We start from the raw sequence: 10,673 nt of genomic DNA on the forward strand, positions 1-10,673 counted from the left end.
TTTTAAAGGAAAAGCTTTAGTATTAATGATTTCTCTCCTTTTTTTTAAGGGAGTAGTCTCTTTTCTATTTTCTCTCTCCCTCCCCTGTATTTTTTTCTCTCTATTTACCTTACATATTGGGGGTTTTTTGTGTGTGTGTTTGGCTTTCTTTTTTTTCTTGTGCATCCTTTTATTCCTGAGACCTCTTCATTGGATTAAGGTGTTGAAGAACCTGAAGAACTTTTTTTCCTCCTTTTTAGTTTTTTACCTTTTACTTTTCTGCCTTTTTCAGGATTTAACAATGTTTTCTCTTTTGTGTGTGTTTATGCTTTTTTCTTCCATTTTTGAGTTTTTACTGCTATCTAAAATATAATCATGGAAGAGAAAAAACTGATTACAATTAATATAAATGGACTTAACTCAGCTGTTAAAGAAGGAAAACTTTCCATAAATTAGAGAAATTAAAATTTGATATAATCTGCCTAGAAGAGGTACATATCAAAAAGCAACATGAACAACTGTTGATAGAGCCAAAATTAGGGAAAATATTTACTTCTTTGACACAATGCAAGAAAAGAGGAGTGGTTTTATACATTAAAGATATTATCCCAGCGAAATTGATCTATACTGATGACGATGGAAGAACACTAATGGTGGAAATAATGGACAATAATATGAAAACACTCCTGATTGCAATCTATGCCCCGAATGACAATCAAGAAGAATTTTATAAAAAATTACACATGAAAATAATTGAACTTGACTATGCTAATATAGTTATGATGGAAATTTTAATGGAATTGTAGATAATAAACTGGACTATACAGCACAGAAAACAGCAAAGCAAAACAGAAAGACTCTCCCTAAATCTTTTTTTAAAATGGTAGATGAAATAAATTTAAAAGATACATGGAGAGAAAGAAATGCTAAAACTAAACAATACACCTTCTATTCAAATAGACATTTATCATGGTCCAGAATAGGTAGTGACTGGTTTGAAAATAAACAAAGATAAGAGAAAGATCTTGACAAAGAATATGCTATAAAGACAAAAGGAAGAACTGGCAGATCTATTGAAAATTCAGGTCACAAATAAGATTAAATACTTGGGGATACATTTGACAGTAAGATGCAATACACTAAAAGAGAATAATTATATCAAACTTAAGCAGCAGATAGAGTTAGATTTGGTGAAATGTGAAAATTTACAACTGTCATTAATAGGGAGAATATCAACAATCAAGATGAATATACTACCCAGAATTTTATATTTGTTCCAAACAATTCTAATTAGGCTTGGAAAAGATTATTTTGAAGATTTAAATAAAATTGTGTTGAAATATATATGACAAGGTAAGAAAGCGAGAATAAAATTAAAACTTTTGCAAGATGCTAGAATAAGAGGAGGATTTGGTTTGCCTAATTGGGAGTTGTACTACCAAGCTACAAATTTGATGTGGGTTAAGGAATGGATAACATTAAGAAATGCTAGATTGTTGACATTAGAAGGACATGATCTGTTGTTGGGGTGGCATGCTTTTTTATGGTATAAAGGAACTAAAACATGGGGGTATTTTAGAAGACATTATATACGGGAGTCTGTGGTTAAACTGGGAGAAGACTAAAAGGCAATGTTATTTGAAAATTCCAGTCTGGTTACTGACTATTGAAGCTTTTTCCTGTCCTATAATATACAAAAAGGAACAAACAGTTAGATATGGTGAAATGTTGAATGAAAAGGGTGAACTTAAATCTATGCAAAAATTAGAAGAACAAGGTATAAAGATGAATTGGTTTTCATATGCGCAAATACATTCAAGGGATGATAAAGATTCTAAAACAGAAGGTTTCTGTGATAAATTGACTGATTTAGATAAGATTTTGACAGGTACTGATGAAAAGGTGATTAACAAATTGTATGGATATCTATTAGAAATTAAACTAGAAGAACAAGTTAAAGAAACAATGATTGCTTGGGGGAAGAATTTTGGATATGGGATTGATCTAGAGAAATGGCAAAAATTGTGGTTTCAAAATTATAAAATGACAATGTCAACAGCATATAAAGAAAATTTGTATAAGATGTTTTACAGGTGGCATTTTCCCCTGACAAGAATAGCAAGAATGTTCAAGAACAAATCGGAAAAATGTTGGAAATGTCATCAGACACCTGGTGGACTTGTGCGGAAGCTAAAAAATATTAGACTAAAATCCACACGTGGTTAGAAAAAATGATAAAAAAGCATATAGATTTGAAACCAGAGATATTTTTATTGGGAATTTTACCTGAAATATATAGTAAAGAATTGAAATACCTGATTGTAAATGTATTAACAGCAGCTAGGATTGTATTTGCTAAAAATTGGAAAAATGAGAAAATACCATCACAGGAGGAAGTCATTAAGAAAATATTGGAATGTGCTGAAATGAATAGATTGACATTTGAAATCAGAGAACAAGATGATAAACAATTTTATAAAATCTGGGATCTATTCTATCAATGGTTAGACAATAAAACATGGTAATGAAATATGTAGATTCTTAGAAAATAATAAATATATAAAGATGTATTCTTTTCTTATCACATCTACAAAATGATTGTAGGATAGATTTGAGATGATAATATGAACTGTCACAAAACAATTTAAGTAAAATAGGATTATTTCATAAAACATGAATGAATAAAAGTATAGTCAAATGATTGATTAACAACGATATTAATATATTTAATACTTGATTGAAAATATGAGAGTATATACAATGTAATTGTAATTGAAGACTACGAAATGGAAGCACAAAACAATTTGTAAACCAACTGGCACACTGTATGTATATATATGGAAGATGGCTTGATGTTTCTATGTTTTGTTTGTCTATGTTCGTCTTAAAAACCAATAAAAAAAAATCTGCTACTGGTTCTCCAGAACTGGTCAGAACCTACTGAATACCACCTCTGCTCACTACACTACAGCATAACCAGAACCTGTAATACTGCATTATATTATATGTAACATTCTGCACAAGTTTTGGTTTCATTAGCTTTATTTTTGTATTTTAAGATGTGGTATTTTGATATTGTCACAGTGCTAGTTACAGAGGGTTCCCTCTAATCTGATTCAGATACAAAGCTTCAGGCAGCACAAAACAATCAGAGTTTTAAATGAATAAGGAGTCACTGGCTTTCCATTTCCTGTGCCAAATTCCATACTAACTTCTGCTCCTCAGGCTAACTTGCCTCTTAAATCTTCTGCCAGAATTGTATGTGCCTTGCAGGTCAAAAGATAAGGGAGAGGAAGGAAGAAGTACTGTATATATGTGTATATGTGAAGGTGTGAAGCATTATAAACACCTCTTCCACTGATCTCAAGCACCTGATTTTCTGGAAAGATTCCTACCTTCCTGAAGTATTTCTAGTTTTATTATATAATCAATATCACTCTACATTTTAACAAGGCTTTATTTTGTATTTATTTTGTAAGTTAACAAAAGGAGGAAAATCTACTTTCCTTCATTTGTTTCCTTCTCCAATACAGAAGAGCTTTCCTACCCTTCAGCCATATATCTGATTGTATTATATTATTAATTTATCCACTGACAAGCTGTCTGGATGGATTTTAAAGCTATTCAAATTATAAAAATAGCAGGAATAAAATATAACAATCAGAAGCAGAACAAAAAAAAACAACTGTTTCAATATACATATAAAGCTGATCCTTCAAGAAAATCAAACTACAAAGCTGGCTTGTTATATAGTTGTGAAGTAAAAATTCAATAGTTCATTTATTATTTGATTAAAACAACAATCACCAAATCTGGTGCTCTCTAATGTTATTTGGCTTCAGCTTCCAGAATCTTTTTTTCAAAATCTTTATGGATTAATTTGGGAATGCTGACTAAGTTTACTGGAGTCCAACTGGAAGAATACCAAGTTAATTAGATTATGTGTGTGTGATTTGCTGTTTATTGTATTGTTGGTTCTAGATTTGTTTGTAAAATCCAATACAAATATAACAGAAATATAATTTAAATTCATTGGAGTTTTTTACATTACTAGCATAAATAAGATTATTGGAACAAATTTTATTCTTTGAACATGTATGTCTTATATTTGTTAAGACATCACTATGATGTCTTAAGAAAAAAAAAATATACAGTGGTACTGCAGCGTTCATCATTATTTGGTTCCAGGAGGCACAATAGTACCAAAAATGATGAGTCACCAACATTTTCCCATAAGGAATAATGTTCTGAGTCACAAAGTAGCCAAAAATGACAAGTTATAGTTTGTGCATTGAGTACCAAGCAAACAATAAATATTGGGACATTTTCATGTCAAAATGTGTTGAGTACCATTTTATTTTATTTTAGTGTATGGCACGTGAGCCAGGATCACCAGGGATCACCGAGGTAGCTGGCTGCTTCTATGAAAGGAATTTTTTCAGGCAGTGTTATTTTTACCCATGGGACACCTGAATGTCGGTAGACAATCAGGGAAGGCTCCTTGTCTGTACGCAGTTTGTTCGCTCACGGGAATTGAGCTGCCGACCTCAGTGGTGCGTAGGCCCAGCGTCTTACCACGTGAGCCATGGTGGACCCTTGAGTACCAAATTTGATGAGTTTCAAAGCAGTTGAGTACATTACATCTACCGGTAATAAAAAGATATGGAATTGCTGTTTACTTTCAATGGTAAAGTATTATACAAATCAAAGGGAACTAAAATGAACTAATATTCCCAGAAATTGGTTTACCTCATATTTTATCATTTCTAGAAGAAATGAAGCTTCTTCATATATACACACCCAATCATCCTTATTTTTTTCAGTGTGGCTAGCAAACATTTGGCCAGACAAAGTTTATATCTAAAGAACCAGCTGTTGTTATTAAATGTAGTAGTAGAATTTATTCTAAATTTGTTGAAACTTATTCAACTTCTGGTTTAATCTCCCAAAAAGATGTCTGGAAACAAATAATTAATAAAAATCATATGTATTCAAAAATCAAGGTAATATGTCATTGTATTTGTATGTAATAAGATGGGATTTATTTTAATCCCATTTTGATGACAAAACAATGTCAGTCTTGGAAAAAAGAAAACGAACCTAGCTTGTTCAGCCAATTCCTGGTAAATTTTACTTTAATTTCTTCTACCAGTACTCCAATGTACCATAGAATATGCAAAATATTATGTGATGGAACATTCCAGTATTGGAACAGACTGTTCTGGAACTGGTACACTACCAGTCATGCTGGAGCTTTCAGAACAGGCCATTTAGAAGTTTAAATACTTTCAAAACTCCCAAACCAACTGAAATGTTGTTAACCTTTTTATGGATCAAGGAATGGGATGAGTGCCTGATACTTTCTGAATGTCTTACTGCTTTTCTTATAAAAAGAATACTCCCCAAGCTGTGGAATAGCGCCAGAAAACCCTGACAAACAATCTTTGGAGAATTTAGAAAAAAGCAAACTCTGCATAAGTTCATCAGTCTATATGCCTGAGACAAAAAAAAAAAAAACCCAAGAAACTAAATACCAATTAAGGTAAAGACTATACAATTAACATTCTTTCCCATGCTATAATTGTAGGAAGCATGGTAAAAAGTGAAATAAAAAGGTAGGATGAAACAGATGTAAGGAACCAAAATCTTCCTCTGAAAAATAAAAAGTAAAATATTTTACTAGCAAAATTTACCCATTGAGGTTATCCCTCAAGAACACAAACATCCACAGGATCTTGTTGCTTTTGCCAAATGCCAAAAGGAGTATCAACTGCAAACGTTATTGTATGCAATGTCACAACACACATATAAAAATTGTGTTGTCATACTGCTTTTGTAATTCTGTCCCTTCCCATTACCAACCCTGCCCCCGCTGCAGATGCTACTGGGATTGCCTTATTTGCACAATGGAACAGGCTGAACAATGGCAAAGGCATAACTGATAAGATCTTGCTACAAAAATAACCAAATGGCTGCTGGAAATAATGTCTACGCATAGCAGTGAACTTTACAGTAGCGCAAGTGGGTATCTAATGAAACATTTCCTGTGATTTGGGTTTACTGACACCTGACTGGATAAATGAAGTCCAGAGACCTCAATAATCCACTACGGAGGTGTGTTGCCAAGTTCAACAATAAATTGGTTATTATATACAGATTGAGATAGGGTTCAATACACCATGTGGCCTTTTGAATAGGACCTGAATATAGACAATATCTGAAGCACTAAGGGGTAAGGCTAACTATGTGCTCTTTTGAACGTCTCTCCAATTAGAAATAGCCCAAAGGGCTGACCCTATTGTGTGGATATATCAGTGTGTGAAGTGGCAATACTTTAGTATCTTAAAAGGAAGCCAGGGAAATTATCTGCAAGTAACATTAGGGAAAGATATCAGAAAAAATCACAGCAGTGGCCCTTGGAGAAAATGAATGAATGAATTAAGCCTATTTTAGAACAAACATGACTTTGGAGCTGACTCAGCCTTGATTGTACTGATGGATGAGGTAGGCTACCGCCTTTCTGAAGAATTACAGGAGTCTGTTTAATGATGGTGTGTTATCACTACAGGAATAGGGCTGAATCTTTTCATCCTTTTTTCATGAGATTTACAGAATATTATGCTGGCAGGAAATGTTGCAAGTGAAAAAACTAGTACATGTAGTCTTCAACTTATGACCACAATTGAGCCAAGGCCAAAATTGCCACTGGTAAGTCAGTTTTGTTCCATTATACGATCTTTCTTTCCACTGTTGTTAAATGAATCACTGCAGTTGTTAGGTTAGTAACATGGTTGTTAAGTGAATGTGGCTTCCTCATTAACTTTGCTTGTCAGAAAAGGTAATCACATGACCCCATGACATTTGATCACATGACCATAGGGATGTTGTAATGGTCATGTGTGAAAAATGGTCACTTTTTTCAGTGTCATTGTAACTTCAACCACTAAACAAATGATTGTAAGTTGAAGACTATCTGTGCATGGCCCAAGTATTTTTTCAGTGAAGAGCCTTGGATGTAGAGAAAATACTAAAAATAGTGTTTTTCTATTATTCAGCCTGGGAGACAAATCATTACATCACAGAACAAACCTAGTGCAATATAATGATCATATTTGTAACAACTTTTGTGTGAAAGCTTCTCCAGATATGGGATACAACAGGTACTGTGTTAATTGGATGTCTTCTTTCTGTTGCATAGATTTACCAACACTAATTGCCATTGGGAATTTTCAAGTTTACTCCAAGTTAAGTTTTTGGTAAAAAGCTACTATAGATCAAGTTTAATTTGGAAGTTTAATTTGTCTCTACTATTTAGAAAGTGAAAGTGAATAATAATTTGTCAAATAGCTTTAGCATGAACAAATTAATAGTGTAAATCGCTCACTAAGCCTAAACAAGTAGACTTCTATAGGACTAAGAATATAAATTCATAGTTACATTGTAACTCCACTGTCTTAATAAAAGAAATAAAATGTGGTGAAAAATAGAAATTAAAAGATAGTTGTCTTATATAAAATTTCTTGAGCTTGTATTGAATACTATGGTTTTCAAATCAGAACCATTATATTGTATATTATATTATATTAAGTTATAATGTGTTTCATTAAAGGGATGAATTCTGAAATGCATTTATTCAGGCACAAATTCAATAGAACTATAAATTCAATACACCAAATTTAGCAAAACAGTACTAGAGTAAAGGATTGTTTTACCATAAGCAGTTAACATAAATAACTTTTAAACAAACTTGACCTGGTTGGATGAATTAATGAAGAACAAACTTGAGTCCTAACTGGAAAAAAAATGTACATTTTTACTGTTAGGTTTTACTTCTTCTCCCACATTCTTTATGGCTAAGCTCATTTGCATTAAAAGGGATCCTAGTATTTTAAGTTCATTAGTTCCCACTGCTTATTCTGTATAATCCCTTGCGGGGATAGTATGCTGATGCCATTCAGCTTGAAAGGATTAGAGTAACCTCAGGTGGAAAATACATTGGCATTGAACTTTTGAGAAAAATCCCCCTCCCTGTTGCTTTTCAAGCTCAAAGCCTTCACAAGAGATTAAAATAAAAAGGAGGTGGGGATTGTTAGAAACAGATAACACAGCATGTCAGCAGAAATTACTGTGATTTTTTTAAGAGAAATGTTCTCATTAAAACAAAAAACAGCAGCTGTGAAATGCAGATTCGCAGTAAAGAATCAATGCTTTCATAAAACCTGCGCTTTTTAAATTATTGTGGCTCCTGTCAATCCTGGTAAAAATATACAGGTTTCCTGTATTTTCTTCCTCATCCCCCCCAATCTATGAAATTTATCGTTCTGCTGGGAGCGCTGTCTCTCCCAAGACTTCAGCGCTGTTCAGAGTTAAAATGTCAAGAGCACCTGACAGCCTTACTAGCAGGTTGCTCGTTCAGTATTCGAAACCTGCAAGTCTTTAAACCTTTAAACAAGGTAAATGCACTTGTGTTAAAAATATTGATGAGTAACTCATGTTGGAGTGCTGATTTCTAACTCATGTCACTTCTAATTTTTTTTTTTGCTAATATTTATCATCACTGGATGGAAATCCAGCTGGGTGGGACTTTGGATCAGTCTCTCAGTCCAACTCATTTTACAGGAGTGTTGGATTGGAGAAAATAGGAAAATGTATTGATATATTTGCTGCTTTGAGTGGTATATGGGAAAAAAAAGCAGGGTAAAATGTTTTTTTTTAAATAAAGTACTCTTTAAATAATGTCAGGACAAGCTTAGATAGTTGATCTGTGATTTTTATCGCTGAGAGCATCTCAATTCAGTTCAATTCCTTAAATGCCGTCTCAGAGAATCCTTGCCCCGGGGCCAGGTATGGAAGGGCTCTCCTGTTCTATCCTTAGGCGTGAACCTGTGCATATTCGTGAACCTGTGCATATTCCTCTTAATTAAGTGGCTGATTGATTCCTTAATTATCACTGCATATTCAAAATACTTGAAGCTTGGTTATTTCCCAGAGGCATCTGATTTTAGCTTCTGAATGCCTGGTCCGTCTGGGAATTTAAAAAAAAAAAAGGTGATCTGGCCGGGATTGCTTATTCATTCATTCCTGAAGGGGCCAGAGCAGCCTAGCACTCCTTCAACAATTCCCTCCCCCGCCCCCCGCCCCCCCCGCCGCCTTTCCTCTTTTTCTGTCTGCGCGCCTTCCCACCATTCTTCGGTTCTCCCCCGGCCCCTTTCTGTAGCTGTTTCCTTTCCCGCCGTGCCTGCTTTCCCCACTTCCCCCCCACCCCCAGGCTCTCCAGTCCCAGCTTCTCCTCTGTTGGTGATTCCCTTCCTTCGCAGACCGATTCTCTGCCGCTGCCCATTGCTCTCCCCCATCGCCAGCCCCCTTTGTCATCCCCCGTCCCCCCTACCCCGCTCAGCATCGATCACCCACCCTCAACTCATTCTACTATACAAGTTTCTCTGGGGTGGATGGACGGAAAGGGAATAAACTGGGTGTCTGGGGGTCAATATCAGCTCTCATAGAAAAGATGGGATGTCAATGCAACAATAAATTATTAGCCCCCATTTATATAGCTTGTATAGGAAGATGGAGAACACTGGCTTAGATCCCCCAGGACCAAAGCATATTCTCAATTTCTAATAGTTTGTAAATATGTCCCAAAAGAACCACCCAAGGCATATCGGGGCTGCACAAGTAAAGTATGTTGTTTCTCTGGTGGTACTTTATAGGAGTTGTCACAAGTAGGTCAAAATTCATCAAAAGTAGGCCAGAAATATATGCCTGTGTTTGCTATGAACTCAAGTGGAGGAGCTCCTACTGTTACACTGGAATGAAACAGCATTCCAATTTTCTGTTTTGCACTAAACAGCTGTTATCAGCACATATAAATTCTCCTTATCAGCACATCTTTAAAAAGAGACTGCCAGATATATGGTAGTAACATTCGGTGTTATATTTTGTGATAATGTATCTTTGGAACAACTGCTCTGATTATAAGTTAATATGTTATTTCTAATTGATACGCTTTTACATTCATAAGTCCTTGCGGTGTAATTTTCATTTCTCTATCATAGAAGCCACTGTAATATTATGCATGTATCTTAGCTTGTATAATATCTTTCCCCATTCTAAGGCTGGAGCTTTTATTTATTGACCTTAAGAGTACTTCCTATGATATTGTGTTTTAAATTCTGAGTACAGGTATATAATATGTATACTGTACAAAACTGATGGTAAAACTAAACTTGATCAGTTACCCTCTGGTCTGAGGTTATACTGTTCAAGCTTTATTAGCTCTTTTGAAGCATACTTAAAACTCAGCCTCTTCAAGACACCAACACACCAACACTGAGAAGTCCTATCAATCTAGCAGGCTGTACAGGTGAAACTCGAAAAATTAGAATATCATGCAAAAGTTCATTTATTTCAGTAATGCAACTTAAAAGGTGAAACTAATATATGAGATAGACTCATTACATGCAACGCAAAATAGTTCAAGCCGTGATGTGTCATAATTGTGATGATTATGGCTTACAGCTCATGAAAACCCCAAATCCACAATCTCAGAAAATTAGAATATTACATGCAATCAATAAAACAAGGATTGCACATAGAACAATATCGGACCTCTGAAAAGTATAAGCATGCATATGTACTCAGTACTTGGTTTGGGCCCCTTTTGCAGCAAATACTGCCTCAATGCAGCGTGGCAT

This window comes from Notechis scutatus, chromosome 2 (assembly GCF_049901735.1).
Source record: "Notechis scutatus isolate UNSWTSFEM ecotype Mainland chromosome 2, rNotScu1.2, whole genome shotgun sequence".
Taxonomy (NCBI): Eukaryota; Metazoa; Chordata; class Lepidosauria; order Squamata; family Elapidae; genus Notechis; species Notechis scutatus.